Below are 19,825 nucleotides of genomic sequence, written 5' to 3'. Positions count from 1 at the left end.
TCTCTTGGGTGCTGGCAAATATCTCCTGGGGGTAAAGTGAAGATTAAGGACGGCCACTCTAGAGCCAACCTCAGGGTTACGGGAACCAGGCAGGAGAGAGCAGGCAAGCTGGAAACTGCAGGGGGGCCGCGAGACAGATCCAGAGCGTGGACACTGTCCACAGCCAAGGGAACGTCATCAAGAAGAGAGTGTAGCCCGAGGCTGGCTGTGACCCCCGTGCGCAGGCCGGCGGGCGTCTGTGGGGATGGAGGACAGCTGCTGCCACGGGTGTCCTGAGGGCGTCGAGGTCCCTATGGCATCATCCTCCATATCCCAGAAGTCTGCTGTGGGATCTGGTGGCTAAATGTCTACAACTTGCTTTTAAAATGGTCCATCCAAAAACAACACGTATGTTGGTATCGGAAGAGGTCAAGTGAACTTGGTAACTGTTTTCTGGGGATGAAGGATATGGACACTCAGCCTCCCGGTCTTCGAACTTTCTAGACACGTGGCAGTTTTCACAACACATCCCCATAGGAAGCTTATGACATAAAAACAAAGACAGAAACAGAAACACAAGTGTTCGTGAGGATGTGGAAAAATTCGAACTGTTGGTGAGGCTGTAAAATGGTGCAGCCGCTGTAGAAAACAGGATGGTGGTTCCTCAAAAAATTAAAGATAGAATATCCATATCCCACTTCTAGGCATAGACCCAAAAGAATTGAAAGCAGGGTCTCAAACAGGTGTTTGTACACCTGTGTTCATAGCAGCATTACTCACAAAAGCCAAGGGGTGGAAGCAACTCAAGTGTCCATGGGCAGATGGATGGATAAAGGAAATGTGGTCCATCCACACAATGGAATCTTATTCAGCCTTAAAAAGGAAGGACATTCCGACACCTGCTACAACACAGATGAACCTCGAGGGCATTATGCTCAGTGACGTAAGCCAGACACAGAAAGACAAATACTATCTGATCCACTTAGATGAGGTCCTTGGAGGAGCCAGATTCATAGGGACGGACAGCAGGAAGGTGGGGGCCAGGGGCTGGGGGAGGGGATGGGAGGGAGTGTTTCATGGGGGCGGAGTTTCAGTTTGGGAAGATGGAAATTCTGGAGACGACAGTGATGATCCTTACACAGCAACGTGAATGTACTGAATGCCACTGAGCTGGACACTGTAAAATGGCGAAGACGGTAAGTTTCACATTATGTATATTTCCCCACAATTTTAAAAAAGGAAATACTGGTTCCAAAAAAAGTTTTCACAACAAAGCACTGGAGAAAACTTCAAGCTGACTCCTCTCTCAGACTCCAGGGCCCTTTCTGGAGAGAAGTGCCAGGCACGTCAGCCCTGCTCATGTGGCTGCGGCCTGTGAGCCCCTGTCCGGGGCTCAGGGGAAACGGGAACGAAGCCCTGGCTGCTCCCGGCGCTGGGCCACCGCAGGGCTGGGGGGACTTCCCCTCTGCCCTCCTGAGTCTGAAAGCTGCCCACTCAGGGGTCCTGAAGTTCGGGCCCCACCGCCCAGCAGCCTCCCAGCACGTCCCCAGTATTCCGAGACCACGGCCCGATGCCCAGCTCTGAGGGCGGCAGGCCCTGTGGCCGGAACACGCACAGCCAGCCACCCACGGCTCGGAGCCCCGGAGTTTCTCTCCACTTCCCTCCAGGGGCAACTGCCTCGTCCACCCCGAGTCCTGCGGCCCGTGCTCTCCATCCCTCGCTCGTCCAAACCTGGAGGGGAACGTGGGGCCAGGCAGGTGGCCGTCACGGGGCCAGGGCCTGGCTTGCGGCTGCAGTCACCCCCGGGCACCTGGGGGCGGTGCGGGGGTCCACAGGGCGGGCGCTCCACTCAGCATCACGGCCGCCTAGCCTCCAGCCGGGCCTCCCACAGGGCTGCTCTCCTGGAAGGGCGGGGGCCCTCCTGAGGACAGGGAGAAGGGGTTCCATGAAGCAGCCCACCGAGGGTTCCCCACTCCACCCACCTGCCCCTGTAGCCTCACCGCCGCAGGCCTCATCCCCTCCCTGGAGGGACATCCTCTCCTCTCTGGAGATGACCGGCAGCTCGCCACTCCCGGGGGTGGAGGTGGACTGAGTGCAGTCAGGCTGTGGCTGAGCTGGTGCTGGCTGGAGACGAGGGGTCGGGGGTCAGAGGGGCGCCCGGACACATGGGGACCCAGGGCAGCAGGGTGCGGGGGAGGGAGGTGTTGGAAGAGGCCGACACAGCACTGGACCCAGGAACTGGGGGTCCCCTCCCCGGGCTCGTGGGGACGCCACTCTGAGCCAGGTGGACCCCACTGCGGGGAGGGCAGGGGTCCCGGGAGGGGGCGGCCCCAAGCCCGGTGCTTCCTAGTGAGTCACTGCATGGCTTTGAGGACAGGCTGTCCTCGGTCACACTGGTCACACCACAAGGATGGCCTTGGTGTGATCCCCAGGGTCTGAAACCCTTCAGAACGGGAGGCATCTCCTCTGCCCCTGCCTCAGGCCACCGCGGGCAAGTGAAGAGATGGAAACAGTAGCCACCCTCTGCTGGCGCCGGGCGCCTGAGGCCACTGGCTCTGAGCCCTGGGGCGGGGGGACAGCAGGGGTTTGGTGCAGCCTCTCGGCACAGAGCATCCCATGCATCCCATCCCTCCGTGGTGGTGACTTCGGCAGATGCAGACATTCGGAATCCACATTTGAAGTTCCCTGGTGGATGCACCGAGGGTCAGGGTCAGGTCACGGAGGGAGTGGCCCTCAGGTCACTCCTCTCAGGAGCCAGGCTCCCTGCAGGTCTGGTCCTGGAGGGTTGAGGGCACCCGGTCAGGCAGCAACGAAGGCCTTTGTTTCGCAACAGAAGACGGCCTGCGGTCCAGGTTCAACAGCCGCGGCAGACAGGGAGTCTTGTGCTGACGTCACTGAGAGGAACCTTCTGGTAGGGGAGTGGACCCCTCCCTGGGCGACTGCACACACGAGGCTGAGGCCCCGGGCCACAGGAGAGTCCATCCACCCGTCCCCGCACTCGGCAACGATCCCACTGCAAACCCGGACTGATGGTGACAGGCCCCCATGTGGCGGCCCCGCCCCTGCCTCAGGCCTCGCCTGTCCTAGGACCTGGTGGACCCTGTGGACTCCGGGAGACGAAGCCGACCAGGGAGCTGCCCGTGGGCACCCAGCTCCCTCTCTGACCTGCGTCTCTGGCTTCAGGGTCAGGCCCTGACCTTCCTGTGACCTGTGTTCTGCTGAGTCACGTCCCTTTGGCTGGTTCTAGAACGTGTCAGGAGCCCACCCCCCGGTGAATGCAGGCAGCTCCTGTGGGGACACTGGCCTCCAGGTGCAGGCAGGCTCCCGCCATCCTCAGCATCAGGACTGGGGCTGCTGTGAACGGGGTTCCCAGCCTGGCTGTACACAGGGGGCCCCGGGGAGCTTTGAACACCCTGCTGCCCAGCCCACGCCCTGGCCAATCCAAGCAGGGCGGTGAGGGCGGGTCCCCCAGGGCACTCTGGAAAGCTCCCAGTTGTGTCAGAGGTGCTGTAACAAATGGTTTCCTTCCCGGCCACTTGTGGGCCAGAGCCCACCAGCACAGAGACACCGGAACCAGTGGGAAACCCAGTCTTGGCCACCCAGTCACCGAGTCAGTCACTTTTCAGGGGGATTCCAGGGACCCTGTGCTCAACAGCATTTGGGGTCCGCTGCTTAGTGAGAACTTGGGCATCACCGTGAACAAGTGGCCACGTCTAATCTGAGCGGGCAGCCCACACCCCTGGGGGTTTGGGTCTCCATTCAGTGTCCTATCAGTTCCCTAGAGGTGCTGTAACCAATTACCACACACTTGGTGGCTTAAGGCAACAGAAATTCATCCCCTCACATTCAGGAGGCCGGGAAGTCCAAAACCATGGTGTCTGCAGGGTTGGTTCCCTCTGGAGACTCAGGGAGAATCTGCTCCAGCCTCTCCTCCGGCTCCCGGTGGCCCCAGGCGTCCTTGGCTTGTGGCCACATCACTCCAGTCCAGCCTCTGTCATTACACAGCCTCCTCCTCTCCCCATGCACTTCTTATAGGGACACCTGTCACTGGATTTAGGGCTGACCCCAGTAACCAGGACCATCTCATCACAAGGTCCTTAATTTAATCACCTTTGCAAAGACCTTACTTCCAAAATGGGGTCCAGGTGGACGTATCTTTTGGAGGGGGGGCCACAATTCAACCCTCTACAGGATCTGGGATGAATATACTCCTTCCACAGAAAAGCAGCCGCGTCTGGACTGCGCCCAGCTGTGGGGCAGATGTGTCTGCTGGTCAAGCATGGGCTGTACTCTGCAGGCCCAGCACCTTTGGGGGACTGAGGGTCGGAGAGCGCCCCCCAGCGAGACCACAGCCGAGGGGTGGGGGGGCCGGCCGTTCCGGATGCCAACACCTTTAGTTCAGTTCCCAGGGGCAGGGCTCCATGAACACGACTGGAGCAAGATATGGGCAAAGAAAAGGGTCGGTGGGGTCAGCGGGGTCCACGACCCTGTGAGGTGCGTCCCTGGGAAGCACGCGTAGGGCCTGAGACGTTCTCCAATAAAGACACCTGCTCAGCTCCATTTAACCTGCATTTTCCTGCATAGGAAGGGCCACCTGCCAGGATGCGTGCTGGACACCACACACTACCCCCCAACGGGGTGCACTGTGGACCTGGCCCTCCTGGGCTGGCCCAGCATCCTGGGGGCTTCCCCTCGCTGCGTGCCCTCCAGCCAGGCCCTCCCTTGTCCTCACCCCAACCCGGGGCTCCAGGAAGTCCTCAGATGTGACATGGGAACCAAACCAGCTCACAGTGCCAGTTGCTGGGCTCGGGACAGACGCCCGGAAAAGGACTCGGGGTCGGGGGCCGGTTGTAATTTATGACCCAGATCCCCAAGCCGAGTCTGCAAGGAGCTGGCAGAGGGAGAAAGCCTTCCGACGCTTGTTAACATGGGAAGGAAGCCACTCATGACCACGGCTCAGCCTGAGTACCGTGGAGACAGAGGGGGTTCGCTGCTCAGAGATCCCCGAGCAGAGATGCCTTGGGGGATGGTGGGGGAGGGGAGATGCGCCACCTACAGAGGGCGGGGTTCTCCCCAGATGCCAAACGGACCCTGCAGGGTTCCTGCTACGGCTGGACTGGGCAGGGATGGACTCGGAAGCACAAGGTGGGGGTGGCCCAGTGGGGGGCCCAGAGGAGCCTGGCTGGTTTGTCCAGCTCCAGGCTCTTGGTCACAGTGTGAAGAGGAAGGAAAACATCTGTCCCCGGACAGAGGCTGAGGCTGGATGGGGGTGGGCACGAGGCAAGGGCACCCAGGAGAGGAGAGTGGGTGGGGCTGGGAGACGCAGTGAAGGGAGATGGGTGATGGGGAGGCACCACGATCAGCCGAAGCTTCCAGGAGAAAGGCTCACGGGGGGAGGGGACCCTGAGGGCCGGGGCCTGGGGCGGCCACCCGGGCCCCCAGGGCGCAGAGCCCCGAGCCTGCTCTGGCCTGCCTGAAGCTGGGGGTGATGGTGGGCCACGACAAAAGCGGTGACGGGGTTGGAGGGCCGGGAGGCGGGCCCTGGCGTGGTCCCGAGCGGCCCCGCCTGCCCTCGGCTCCTGCCTGGAAGCACCGCCTTCACTTACTGGCCCGCCACCCGCCCACACGTGCAGACAATGTCGAGTTGGTGTGTTCACAACCTGGCTCCTCTTAGACTAGTACAAAGAAAGGGGCCCCACCTGAGTGACCCCCGTGCGCCACCCACCCAGGCCGTGGGACTGGAGAGGAGACATGCCACGGGGACTCCCAGAGCAAGCCACCGGCCATGGCCACGACACAGCGGCCTGGCGTGGGGCTTCCAGGAGAAGGGCACCTCTGCAGAAGCCCCAGGGAAGGCCTGGGGCGCCTCCTGCCCAGTCTGAGGATGCCCAGCCCCCCAGGACCCCGGCAGGCCCGGTCCTGGCCCGTCACGTTGGAAACGTCCTCCGATGAGCAGCCCTCACGTGGGAACCTCTCCACCCTGCAGCTCGCCTGTGATACGTTCATACCCACGATCCTGCAACCCCAGTTCCGAGAAAACACGCTGAGGAGAAAGCCTTAGAGGCCAAACGTCCTTCCCAACATCATTTTAATCAGGAAAATTGCAAACAACCCCAATGTCAGTTATAATAATGGGGCGGGGGAGGGAGTTTTATGTCAACGCCCCTTGAAAAAACACCACGGGGCCGTCCAGAAGTGCCCACGTCCCGGCAGGAATGTCAGAAAGGCCATGAGAGCACAGGGCTCGTCAACCAGGCCGCGTCGCGCACACAAGTCTACGCGCACGAAAGACACTGAACACGATGAGGCTGCTTCGAGCGCCCCCGACGGCGACAACGTGGTTGAACGCAGATGGTGTGGGCGGCTCGGCTGTCGCAGAGCCCCCAGACGGCCCTCCCTCGGCTTCCCATGCTGGTGTCGTGACTGGGCTCTTCCCTATCGGGACCAGGTTAATTAAGGGCCTGTCCACAGTGAGGATCGCCTCCGTGTCCATCTGGGCAAAGGGCGGCACGGCCACCACCTCTGGAAAGGCACCCACCTCGGCGAGGGGCAGTGTTCCCCACCGCCCGCCCTCACAGCGCGAAGACCCCCTTCACCCGGCTCAGCCTCCCAGGAGGCCTGAGGGGGACAGCAGCCGCCCACTGTGACCGTGGGGCGTCGGGCAAGCCCCTCATCGGGACAGTGCCGTGAGCCCTGGCGTCCTGGGACTTGGCCAGCGAGGGGTCGCCCGAGTCCAGGCTGGAGGCTCCACGGGGTCCTCGTGTCTGCTTTGGTTTCCTGTTGTCTGGCTTAGCTGTGATCACTGGGGAAGAGGGCAGAAAGCCCACCGAACGCCCCCTCCGACGTACCCAGAAACCCTATTTAACCTCGGCACCCCAAGGCGTAGTTGACACATAAAATGAACCACAACAGACGGGCATCAGCCTGCTGGGGGGGCCGGGGAGCTGGGCCGGGGGGGCTTGCCTTCTGTCCTCCTTCGGGAGCCTGGCTGAGCCCCCCGCCCCGCCCCCCACCACAGCACAGCACGGGACCTGAGATGCCGCAGCCGTGACTCTAAGCTCTAAGGTGACTCACTTGATAAGGGACTGACCTGGGGACTTCCCTGGCGGCCTAGCGGCTAGGATTCCACACTCCCAACGCAGGGAGCCTGGGTTTGAGCCTTGGTCAGGGAATTAGATGCCGCAGGCCACAACTAAGGATCCTACGTGGGGCAGCGAAGATCTCACGTGCTGCAACTAAGAGCAGGTGCAGCTAAATAAAAAAAAGGGGGGGGCTGACCTTCCAGAGCCATCTAGCACCTCCATAAAAACTGGCGCCTGGATGGAAATCCCCCTTCAAAATCCCCAACGGGCTCCCGAGACCAACTTCCTCCTCCAGACCAAGTCGGGGCCGTGACGCTGGCTGTCAGCTGCCACAGCTCCAGACTCAGTGCTGGCCCCGCCCTGCAGGAGCAGCCAGGCGGGTGAGAGGACCAGGTAGGTCCCACCCAGGGATGGCACGGGCCCAGGGCCGCTGGAGGGGCGGTCCTCTCCCAGACCCCCTCCCGGCTCCTCCGTCCTTTCGTGCCCCCAGACACCCACCCACCTGGGCTCCTGTCTGGGCGGAGGCATCTGGGAACCAGTGTTCCTGATGGATGGGGCGGGGGTAAGGAAGCCCCGTCCACCTTGTCAGCTGTGGCTCGAGGCCCCTCCAGGGCCCGGGGGGCCAGTGATCACCTCAGACCTGCCATGATGGCCTCCCCACCCGTCTGCCCACCTGTGCGCCCCTCCTCCAGAAATCTCTCGGCCGCCGTGTCTCAGGTGGCTTCTGGAGGTGGCCTAGGGCAGCCAGTGGGAGCCTGGGCTGAGAAGAGGAAACCCCTGTGGGCACCGCAGGGTCATGTCCCAGCCCTGGGGGGGTGGCCACGAGAGAGTGGGCTATGGGGACAAGGCGGGCATCAGGCAGCACCGCTCTGAGCCGGGGCCCCGCTGCCGTGCTCTCGGACCAGCGGGGAGAGGCAGAACGCGCTCCGGAGGCTGAGGCCCCACCGGCCGGGCAGAGCTGGGGCCCGACACCCAGGCGGCCTCTTTCTTAATTTCTTCTCTGAGCACCTGCTCAGGACGGTGTTCCAGGATCCAAAACCCACGTCCACCTGGAGTGGACGAGTCCTCCAGGCGGGCGGGCGGGCGGGCAGGCGGCTGCCGGGTGGCGTCTGGGGGCCCGGAACTGACTCTGGGGGCCGCACGGCACTGGGACTGTCCTTGTCACCACCGAACCGTATGTTTCAAAACAGCTAAAGTGGTAACAATCATAAACAACAACAATCCCTGTAAAGGGATTTCTCCCCACGAAAGCCTGGGGGCCGGGGGAGCCGGAGCCTTTGTGCCCTGCGTCCTGGGCGGTGGCGGGGCCGGCTTCAGGCAGGGGCCCCATGAGCCTGTCAGGAGGGACCCAAATGGCAGCCTCATTCAGAGACCGATCCAGAACGAGCTCTGCTGTTAGAGGGGCACTGCCTGACCCGAGGTGCTCAACAGCTGCACCGTCAGCCCTGGATTGACTTTTTAAAAAAGACGGTCTGGGGGCTTCCCTGGTGGCATAGTGGTTAAGAATCCGCCTGCCAATGCAGGGGACACGGGTTCAATCCCTGGTCTGGGAAGATCCTACATGCCGCGGAGCAACTAAGCCCATGCGTGACAACTACTAAGACTGCGCTCTAGAGCCCGCGCTCCACAACTACTGAGCCCGTGCGCCACAACTACTGGGCCTGAGCTCTAGAGCCCACGAGCTACAACTACTGAGCCCACGAGCCACAACTACTGCAGCCTGCACGCCTAGAGCCCGTGCTCCGCAACAAGAGAAGCCACCGCAATGAGAAGCCCACGCACCACAACAAAGAGTAGCCCCCGCTCACCGCAACTAGAGAAAGCCCGCGCGCAACAAAGACCCAACGTAGCCAAAAATAAATAAATAAACAAACAAATAAAGATGGTCTTATGGGCTGACCTGTGTACCCTAAATCCACCTGTTGGAGCGTGGCCCCCAGCACGTCAGAATGTGACCGCTTTTGGAGGTTATGCCTTTAAAGAGGTGACTAAGTTACAATGAGGTCACTGGGGTGGGTGCAATTCAACCTGACTGGTGTCCTTATGAAAAGGGAAGGTCGGGACACAGACGCACAGAGGGACGACCGCATGGGGAAACAGGGAGGGGACGGCCACGGCGTGCCCAGGAGGGAGGCCACAGAGGGACCCTGTTGACGACCTGATCTCAGACCTCCAGCCTCAACTGTGTGAATGAACTTCTGTTGTGTAAGCCGCCCCATCCGTGATGTCTGTTATGACGGCCGGAGATGAGTGGCTTCCTAACTTCCCCTCTGATTCCTGTAAGGTACTGGTGTCGTCCCCAAGCCAGGGATGGGTCCCTTGGGCTGAGATCCCAGTGTCCCTGTAGGACCCCAGGTCACGCGCACAGAGCCCACGGTGGATGCGGAGCCTTCCGGCGAGAAGTCTCACAGAACTTCCTGTTCGAGGCCGGATCCGAGCACCAAGAGACACTTGGTGAGAAATATTTTAGTACTTCTGCTATTTGACCTCAGCCCAAACCAGGAAGTGCAGGGAAGCATGAAAATGAGACAGAAAATATTAAAGAGAACATTTTTTAAAAGAAGCCACAGGTTATGATATTTGAATTCCATAAATTCTTCCCAAGTTCCCCACCGTGTCCCTGGGCCTCGGCCCCCAGCGGGAACACCCTCTGGAGCCGAGAAGTAAGGCTGCACATTGTGGGAGGGGTGGGCAGCGGAGACACAAGATCCAAGCGGCTGGAGCGCAGACCAGAAAGGCCAGGGCGGACCGCTGTCCCCGTGTGGGCAACGATGGGCGGGGATCAGAGCCGGAGCTCCAAACCGGGTACCTCGAGGCCCCGTGGCCCACAGTCTGGAGGCAGAGGCAGGAGGCTGGGCCCGCACCTTCAAGGGCCCCTGGGGGCTGGGCCAGGCCCCATCACGGAGGAGATCACTGATTCTCACCTTTAAAAGCAGCCCCCACCCCTTGGAGGGTCAGGACGCTTCTGGCTTCCTGTTTCAGCACAGCCAGCCCCCCGAGTCCCCCTCCCCTCCAGGCAGAGAGGTGGGGACCGGCCTAGCCAGGGCCCCCAGGAGCCGCGAAAGCCCTTCGGAGCAGGGGAGAGGCAGGGGTGGGGCTCTGGACTGCTGTTGTCACAGCAACAGGGAAAGCGGGGTCTTGAGGTCAGAAGTGACACCCCTCCCCCACCCTGCTCCCCACACAAGGCTCTGCTGCACCTGGCCGCCAAGTCCAGGGGCTCGAAAGACTGAACGGTGATTGTTTTTCTTGTGGCTGTAGTGGTTTCCTAAGAAGGTAACTCATGCTGCAAAATAAAAAGTAACTACCGTTTCTGCAATGCCTACAGGCTGGCATCTCCCTGACTTTACCCTAGATGCTGACATATGTGCACACATCCGTGCCCAAGCGTAACACGTGTGCACACTCACCTACATGCATACATGTGCCAACATCCACACACACCTACACATACATGTCCCACACGGACATACGCACCTATACACACGTGCATACACGTGCACATACACACACTCCAACACACGTACACCTACATACCAACCACACCCCCACGCCTACACACCCCCACGCCTACACACACACACACGCACACACATCAAGTCCTCTCAAGCCCCCATGAGCAGGCAGTTTCACCTCCATCTCTCTGTGGCCTCAGCAGTCACGCGACCTGCCTGAGGTCACACGGGAGGAGGCATCAGGATCCAGGCTTTGCCCAGCAGTGCCCTGGTGCTGGTGGCCACGGGGCCGTGTGCTCATGGCGCGGGTCTCCGTCCGGCGGCCCCAGTGGGTCATGGAGCGCCCGGCGTCCTCCACCACTCAAGCCTGTGCCAAATGTGTACTGGGCAACCCGTCCCCCTCCCGGACGTCCAAACACCTGACCTCAGTCCCCAGAGGACTCGCATGGAGCCGCCGGACCAGACTGCAGAGCCTGTGGCCACCTGGATGGGCAACCGGGGAGCTGGGTCTGCCTCGCTGGGGACACCTGTTCTAGAAACACCTGGCACCCACCTCTGGCAGCTCCTGTCCACATGTGGATGAGCCCCAAGCACACACAGCACCTCAGGTATTTCTTCCTTCTATAGTGAAACCGCTCTACTTGTCTCTTGGATGGACAGTGGCTTTGCATTTTCACCACATCTGTGACCCTCCGAAGCCCCTCACCACTCCCTTCACTGGGGACTCACCCAGCAGCCTGGCTGCAGGGCCCTCTGCCCCGAGGCCCCTCCTCCTGACCCTCAGAGCCCCGCCTGGAGGGCACGCATATGGCACAGCCAGCGGGGCGGGGCGGAGGGGGGCAGTCTCTGGTGAGCAGGGCCAACCACGCAGGTAGGATGGGCCCGAGCCCCACCTGGGCAGGTGTGGTGCTCACCAGTCACAGACGAGCTGTCCCTTTGTGGACCACAGAGGTGCGCGGCCTCTGCTGCACCCCAGCCACAGACGGGCCGTGCCCCAGCCCTCCCTTTGACCACCCACCCGATGTACAGGTGTCCGGGGACCTGCTGACAGTTGGCACAGACCGTTCCAGATCCCACCCCTGCTGCCTCGCCAGGTCGGGGAAGGCGCCTGTGGGGCAGCTGTGGGAGCCCTGGGGTATCCAAGCCACTCGCTCATGCCGCAGACCCGGGCTCAGCGCATTCCTGACCCAGGCCCTGTGCCGGGGGCCCGGACTCCGTGTGAGCGGCAGCCCCGTCCGTGGGGAGACGGGCCAGGGGACAGACCTCACGTCAGGGGAGTTGAGCGTGGGCAGCCTGCTGGACGGGCCGCTAGCCCAGCCTGTGGCATGTGTGTACCAGTTATCTCCTGCTGTGTAACAAACCGCCGCAAAAATCTAGTGGCTTAAGACAACCATCCTTTCACTGCTCATGGCTCTGCAAGCGGGCACTGCGGGCTGGTCTCCCCCAGGGCCGCTCACGCCTACAGCCACTGTCCGTGCAGCTGCCAGACTCTGCAGTTACAAAGACGTGCAGTGCAGACACCCCAGCCCGCCGCCGAGAGCGGGACCACAGGGGTTCATGCTCCTCATCTCCAAGGCCCAGCTCTGGGCCCGGGCGGGGCTGAAGGACTTGGCACACACAGTACCCGCCTGCCACCCACCCCTCACCAAGGCAGCTGTGGCAGCTCTCCAAAGCCAGCATGCCCCTTCCCCAGCACCCACCCACTCCCTTCTCACAGGAGTGTTTCCAGGTCTGTCAGGAATAGACAAAGCGGGACTTCCCTGGTGGCGCAGTGGGTAAGCCTCTGCGCTCCCAAGGCAGGGGGCCCGGGTTCAATTCCTGGTCAGGGAACTAGATCCCACATGCACGCTGCAACTAAGAGTCCGTGTGCCACAACTAAAGAGCCCGCGTGCCGCAACTAAGGAGCCTGCCTGCCACAACGAAGACCCAATGCAACTAAGTAAATAAATACATATTTTAAAAAACACAACAGGACAGAGCTTCCAACACTGCACCCCGCCTCCTGCAAAGGTACCCAGCATGCAGCAACGCTGGCCCAAGGCCAGGGCCAATTCCAGAACTGTCCGCCTGACTTGGGTGCGGGGCCCAGGGGCTAAATCTCACCCCTATCGCAGCACAGGTTAAAGGTGACATCATGCCAAGAACCTAGAACCAGGCACATCACAGTCAAACTGCAGAAAATCAAGATAAAGAAAAAATCCCGGAAGAAGCCAGAGAACAGAACACCTCACCTACCTACAGAGGAACAAAGATAAGAATTACAGTTGACGTCTCCTCAGAAACCACGTAAGCAAGGACAGAGTCGAGTGAAATATTTAAGTGTTGAGAGAAAAACCCACCTAGAATCCTATACCCTGTGAAACTGTGAAATTTTAGTTTCCTTATTCTCCGTAGATCTAACAGATGGCAGTTCGTTCAAAAGAATAACAGCAACAATGTGACCAATGATGGTGGCTCACGGACAAGTGAAGTGAAGGACAGCACTGGTACAGGGCGGGGGCAGGAGTGGGGAATGCTCTGAGGTACTCACACGACCCATGAAAGGGCACAGGGTTATCTGAAAGTAGACGTGGAAGAGATGTAAACCTACCGCAAACTCTAAAGCAGTTACCGAAACAAGTAAAAAAGAAGTACAACTGATACGCTATGGAAAGAGGGAAACTGGAATCATATAAAATGCTCAGTTAAAACCATAAAAGGCAGAAAAACAGTAGAAGACTAAAATAGGAACAAAGACCAAAGGCCATGAGCAGAAAACAGTAGCAAGTGTGGCAGATGTAACGGCCAAAACACAGCAATTACAACACAGAGATGGTCAGACCCAACTACATGCAGCCTGCAAAAACCCCACTTTAAATATGAAGACACATATAGATTAAAATTAATGGATGGAGATTTACCATGTGAATACCAATCAAAAGAAAGCAGGATTAGCTGTATTAATTTCAGACAGAGCAGACTTCAAAGCAAGGAAAGTGATCAGGGACAGTGAGGGGCACTCCACAGCGATAAAGGGTCAGCTCTCCAAGAGGACTTGATGATCCTGAACATGTATGCACCTTACAACAGAGCATCAGACAACATAAGGCAAAAAGTGATAACACAGCAAGGAGAAATAGACAGTTGAAGACTTTACACCCCTGTCTCAGAAATGGTCATATCCAGCAGGCAGAGGACCAGTAAGGGCATAGTTGAGCTAACCAACGCCATCAATCATCAGGATATAATTGTCATTTGTAGACTACTTCAATCAACAATAGCAGGACACACATTCTTCTCAAGCTCACATGGAACATTCACAAAGACAGACCACACTCTGGGCCATAAGACACATCTTACAAATCTAAAAGAATAAAAATCATACACTTAAGACCACAGTGAAATTAAACTGCAAAGACAGCTGGAAAAGCCCTAAATACTTGGAGATTAAACAACACACTTCTAAATAATACATGGATCAAAGAAGAAATCTCAAGAGAAATTTAAAAACATTTTGAACTAAGTGAAAATGAGAATACAACTTAAAATTTGTGGGATGTAGCTAAAGCAGTGCTTAGAGGGAAATTTATAACATTGAATGCATGTATTAGAAAAGAAGAAAGATCTAAAATTAATAATCTAAGCTTCTACCTTAGGAAACTAAAAAAAGAAAAGCAAATTATAAATCCAAAGCAAGCAGGAGAAAAGAAAGAATGAAAATTAGAGCAGAAATCAATGAAACTGAAAACAGTTAATAGAGAAAAACCAATGAGACCAAAAGCTGGTTCTTCTTTGGAAAAATCAGTAATATTAATAAGCCTCTAGCCAAGCTAACTAAAAAGAAAAAAAAGATGCAAATTCCTAATATGAGAAATGAAAGAGGAAACATCACTACAGATCCCATAAACATTAAAAAGATAATAAAGGAATACTATGAACAATCTATACTCACAAATTAACCTTGATAAAATTGACCAATTCCTTGAAAGACACATCCGCCAAAACTATGTAAGAAGAAATAGACAATCTGAATAGACCTTTACCTATTAAAGGAATTGAATCAATTACTAAATAATCTTCCAAAACACAAAGTACCAAGCCCAGATAGGTTCAGTGGTGAATTCTACCAAACATTTAGAGAAAAAATTATACCAATTCTCTACAATCTCTTCCAGAAGACAGAAGCAGAAGGAATACTTGCTAACTCATTCTATGAGGCCCAGGGTCACTAACATCAAAACCAGACAAAGAGGGCTTCCCTGGTGGCGCAGTGGTTGAGAGTCCGCCTGCCGATGCAGGGTACACGGGTTCGTGCCCCGGTCCGGGAAGATCCCACATGCCGCGGAGCGGCTGGGCCCGTGAGCCATGGCTGCTGAGCCTGCGCGTCCAGAGCCTGCGCTCTGCAATGGGAGAGGCCACAACAGTGAGAGGCCCGCCCGTACCGGAAAAAAAAAAAAAAAAAAGAAAAGGAAATAAAAGTTATTCAGATGGAGAAGGAAGACATAAAAGTGTCTTTATTCACAGGTGACAAGAATCAACAAAAAGCCTCCTGGGAACAAAGAAGCAATTACAGCAAGGTTGCAGGACACAAGGTTAATGTACAACACAATACGGAAGGAGAACAACTTGACTTCAAGACTTACTACAAAGCTACACTAATCAAGACAGTGTAGGATGGGTAACAGAACAGAGAACTAGATCAATGCACAGAACAGAGGCCAGAAATAGACCCACGTAAATAGACCCACATAAATCAATTGATCTTTTTTTTTTTTTTTTTTTTTTTTTTTGCGGTAGGCGGGCCTCTCACTGTCGTGGCCTCTCCCCTTGTAGAGCACAGGCTCCGGACGCGCAGGCCCAGCGGCCACGGCTCACGGGCCCAGCCGCTCCGCGGCACGTGGGATCCTCCCAGACCGGGGCACGAACCCGCATCCCCCGCATCGGCAGGCGGACTCTCAACCACTGCGCCACCAGGGAAGCCCAAATCAATTGATCTTTGACAAAACAGCAAAGGCAACGTAATGGAGCAAAGATAACGAAAGGTGTTGGAACAACTGGATGCCACATGCAAAACAATGAATCTGGACAGAGACTTTACACTCCTCACAGAAATTAACTCAAAATGGATCACAGGCATAAACATAAAATGCAAAACCATAAAACTTCTAGAACATTAGAGAAAACCTAGGTGAGCCTGGACATGGTGATGCCTTTTTAGATGTAACACCAAAGGCATGATCCATGAAAGAAAGAACTGATAAGCTGGACTTCATTAAAACTGAACATTTCCGGGAATTCCCTGGCGGTCCAGTGGTTAGGACTCTGTGCTTTCACTGCTGGGGGCCCAGGTTCAATTCCTGGTCGGGGAACTAAGATCCCGCAAGCCACACGGTGTGGCCAAAAGCAAAAAAAACTCAAACACTTCTGCTCTACAAAGACACAGTCAAGAGAATGAGAAGACAAGCCACGGACTGAGAAAAACAATTGCAGAAGAGATATCTGAGAAAAGGCTGTTACCCAAAACATACAAACAATTCTCAAAACGTAACAAAAAGAAAATGAACAACAGAGTTTTAAACAGGCAAAAGATCTGGAAAGACACTTCATCAAAGAAGATATACAGATGGCAAGCAAGTATATGAAAAGATGCTCCATGTCATAACGTCATTAGGAGAGGGAAAATCAAATAAGCTACCACTCAGCACCTATTAGTATGGCCAAAACCCCACACCCTGACAACACCCAATGCTGGGGAGGACGTGAAGTCCTCATTCTTTGCTGGTGGGAATGCAAAATGGTGCAGCCACTGGGGAAGACTGACTGGTGGTCTCTTCCAAACTAAACACGCTCTCACCATGCAATTCAGCAGCTGTGCTCCTGGGTATTCACCCAAAGGAGCTAAAAACTTACGTCCACACAAAAACCTGCACACGTGTTTACATCAGCTTTTTTCTTGCCAAAACTTGGAAGGAACCGAGACATTACTCAGTAGGCACATGGATAAACTGTGGTCCATCCAGACAACGGCGCATCATTTCAACATTAGAAAGAAATGAGCTACCAAGTCAAGAAAAGACATGCAGGAAACTTGAATGCATATTCCTAAGTGAAAGAAGCCAATCTGAAAGGCTTCATACTATATGATTCCAACCATATGACATTCCGAAAAAGGCACAACTATGGAGACAGTAAAAAGATCAGTGGCTGCCAGGGGTGGGATGCACAGGTGGGGCGCAGATTTTTAGAGCAAACCAGTCTGCACGATACTACAGTGGTGGGTAAGCGTCATCACACGTTTGTCTAAACCCGTGGGACGCACAACACCAAGAGTGAGCCCCATGTAACCTGTGGACTCAGGGTGATGACGACGCATCCGTGCAGGCTCATCGACTGTAACAGACGCACCATCGGGTGGGGATGCTGACAACGGGGGAGGCTGTGTGCGGGGCGGGGGTGGGGAGAGTATGGGAACTCTCTGTACTTTCCAGTCAACTCTTCTGTGAACCTAAGACAGCTCTAGAGTAAAGTTTATCTAAAACAAACCAAAAAACGTGTTATCGAGGAAGTCTTGCAGGAAAAGGAAGGTGTGGCAGGGCAGGTGCCGTCCAGCCTGGAGCTGGGCTGAGGGCAGCACGGGGCCTCCGAGTACACCCCACGCTGCTCAGCGAGCCTCACACGCATGCACACGTGAGCGTGCGCACACACAGGCCAGACCGTGAGCTGTGGCAAGCCCTCTGCAGAGGGGCCCTGGGGCAGGGAGCTGAGGGCCGAGGGGGCCGGCGATACAGACGGGGGCCAGGCTTTCCAGGTGGAAGGGCCTGCAGGGGTGGTGAAGAGGTGCCCACGAAGGGGCCCAAACAGACAGGGGAAAGGGCAGGGACGGGGGGTCCAGGAGGGCCACAGGCAGATGACCAGCCCTGTCCCCGCGGTGCCCGCCGGAGGAGGCCACCCAGCCAGGCCTGGTCAACCCTGGGAGCCTGCACCAGACCCAAGGATGGCTCTGCAGCGCCCCCCGCGGCCTGGTCCCCGCCAAGGAGCCTCCAGGCACCCACACGCCCCAGCTGTCCTTGAGCCCCCGGCCCGCCCGCTGGGACGGCTCTGCACACACAGCCGCCTGCTCGCTCTGCCTCTGGTCCTGAGATGGTGCCTGTCCCTTCCCTGACCACCCTCCTGCCCGGCGGGTCCCCCGATACCCTCAGGCCCCTGGCTCAGCTGCTCGCGGACCCGCCATCCCCCAGCCCGGGCCCCGGGAGTGCAGGGTCGTGTCCCCGTCTCCCCCGCCCCTGCCCCCAGCTCTGCGATGCTGCCTGGCACGAAGCAGGCGCTCAATCCTCGTCAAGCGAATTCGTGCCTGGACTCCCTCTGGCTCTGGGCTGCTGGGGCCCCTCTCGGGCTCTGGAACGTTTCATCTCTGCCGGTCCTTCTGCCTGACCCGGGCCCCCCCTTCGGGGACCCCCTCCCAGGACTGGCGCCAGGGTTAAGCGGGCAGATGCAATGCCGACAGGACAGCGTGTTGGCTGTCACCGGACTTCAACCCCGCGGTGGCCATCCTGGACCGGGCGACCGGGCATTTTGTGTGGAAAAGTCCAGGGTGGACAACAGGGAACTGTGAGGTGACCCCGAGTGACCACACAAACATTTCCTGGGGACTTCCTTGTGAGTTTGCCCTTCCCTCTCTGGTCGCCTGCCCTCTGGCCGGGTCACAGCAGGTGGCAGCAGAGGAGGTGGAATCCGGGCAGGCTGCTCCCTGTGGGTCTCCACCCCTCGGGCACTGATGCCCCACTGCCCCCGAGACCGCCCCCGCCCCGCTCCTGTGAGATAAACTCAAGCAAGTGGGGCTCCAGGTGGCCTCGCAGTGACACCTCTTGGGCCACTGCAGCCCACTCTGCTCTGTGGGCACATCCCCTGGCATTTCCAGAAGTGATGAATCAAATGCAGAGCAGAATGACTCATAAACACCAATTCTAGAGGAACCGCTGATCTAAACATGGAGATGAAACAACCGTTAATACAGATTTCAGAGGATAACACAGGAAAATGCCTTCATCCCTGGGGCAAGGAGTTTTCTCCCACAGAAAGACAGAAAAACACAAACAGTAAAGGGTGATCAACAGGCCAACGTTAAATCAGGAGGATCTGCTCATCAAGACCACGTGGAACGAAAAGACCAAGTGGGAGAAAACACGTGCGATCCATTTAACGGACAGAAGACCTGTAATCAGAGCACAAAATAGCTCCAATCACCAAACACGGACAGACAACTGATAGCGAAATGGCCCGAAACTCCAACAGACACTTTGCCAAAGAGGGTCCCCAAAGGGCCAGGAAATAAACAGAGGAGATGGGCCTCAGCGGACATCAGGGAGAGGCCAGAGAAAACCACAGGAACACCTTCCACAGCCACTGAGGTGGTAGGAATGAAAAAAGAAGGTCCAACAGACCCCAGGGCCAGATGCCCGTATCCTGGGGTGAGGCACACAGGAGCCCAACACACCACACCCGGAGCCCAGGGGCCACACCCTCGGCACGCTCCCAAGAGGCCACGCTCATGGGACATGGATGGCCAGTGGAGAACCCTCCAGAAACGTTCCTGTAAAAGAAAGTCACGCAGCCAGGACACACACCATCGCCTGGGCATCCCTCTGGAGCCAAGCGGACCCGGGCTGGTGATGCTGTGGTCTTTGGATCCAGGCGGCAGGTCATTCCATGAAAACTCACCGAGGTGCACACCTGTGATTTTGCATTCTTCTACGTGCACGTGCATGTACACACACACACACACACACACAAATCTGTAAAAAATGTTTCACTGAACAAGTTTCTCAGGATGAGCTGTTAACCTCAGGTCCCTGACCTCCGACGGGCCCTGCAAGGCTCTCTTGAGCAAGGATGATGCTGGCCAGTGTGGCTGGTGCCCGCAGGTGTGCCTCGGGGGCTTGTGTCCCATGGGACCCAGCGTCGTGGGAGAAGGACAGGCCACCAGAGAACAGAGTTCCCGTGCAGGGCAGACTGCCTGACGTGAGGTACCAAGGGAGCTACGTGGATCAGGTGGGCGTGCTCTCAGGCTCTACGGCTCCTCCCACAGGCCCGGCCCTCCCTGAGCTCCCTCAGACCCTGGAAAACTGCTAGAGGCGCGTCCGTCGGTGGAGCGGGGTGAGAGGCGGCACACTCCACCCCCAGGCCACCAGGACACAGCTCAGCGTGGACTGGACCCAACTAAACAGCCCGCTGCGTCGGCGCCGGCAGCTTTCTCAGGCCCAGATGAGCACGTGGCGGCACCGGGCACCCGGAGCGCTGTCCTGGGTCACGGAGGACAGGCCAGCGGGGCTGTGC

The sequence above is a fragment of the Hyperoodon ampullatus genome (assembly GCF_949752795.1).
Source record: "Hyperoodon ampullatus genome assembly, chromosome: 5".
NCBI classification, from domain to species: domain Eukaryota; kingdom Metazoa; phylum Chordata; class Mammalia; order Artiodactyla; family Ziphiidae; genus Hyperoodon; species Hyperoodon ampullatus.
The sequence above is the reverse complement of the archived record's forward strand: the minus strand, read 5'-3'. Positions refer to the sequence as shown.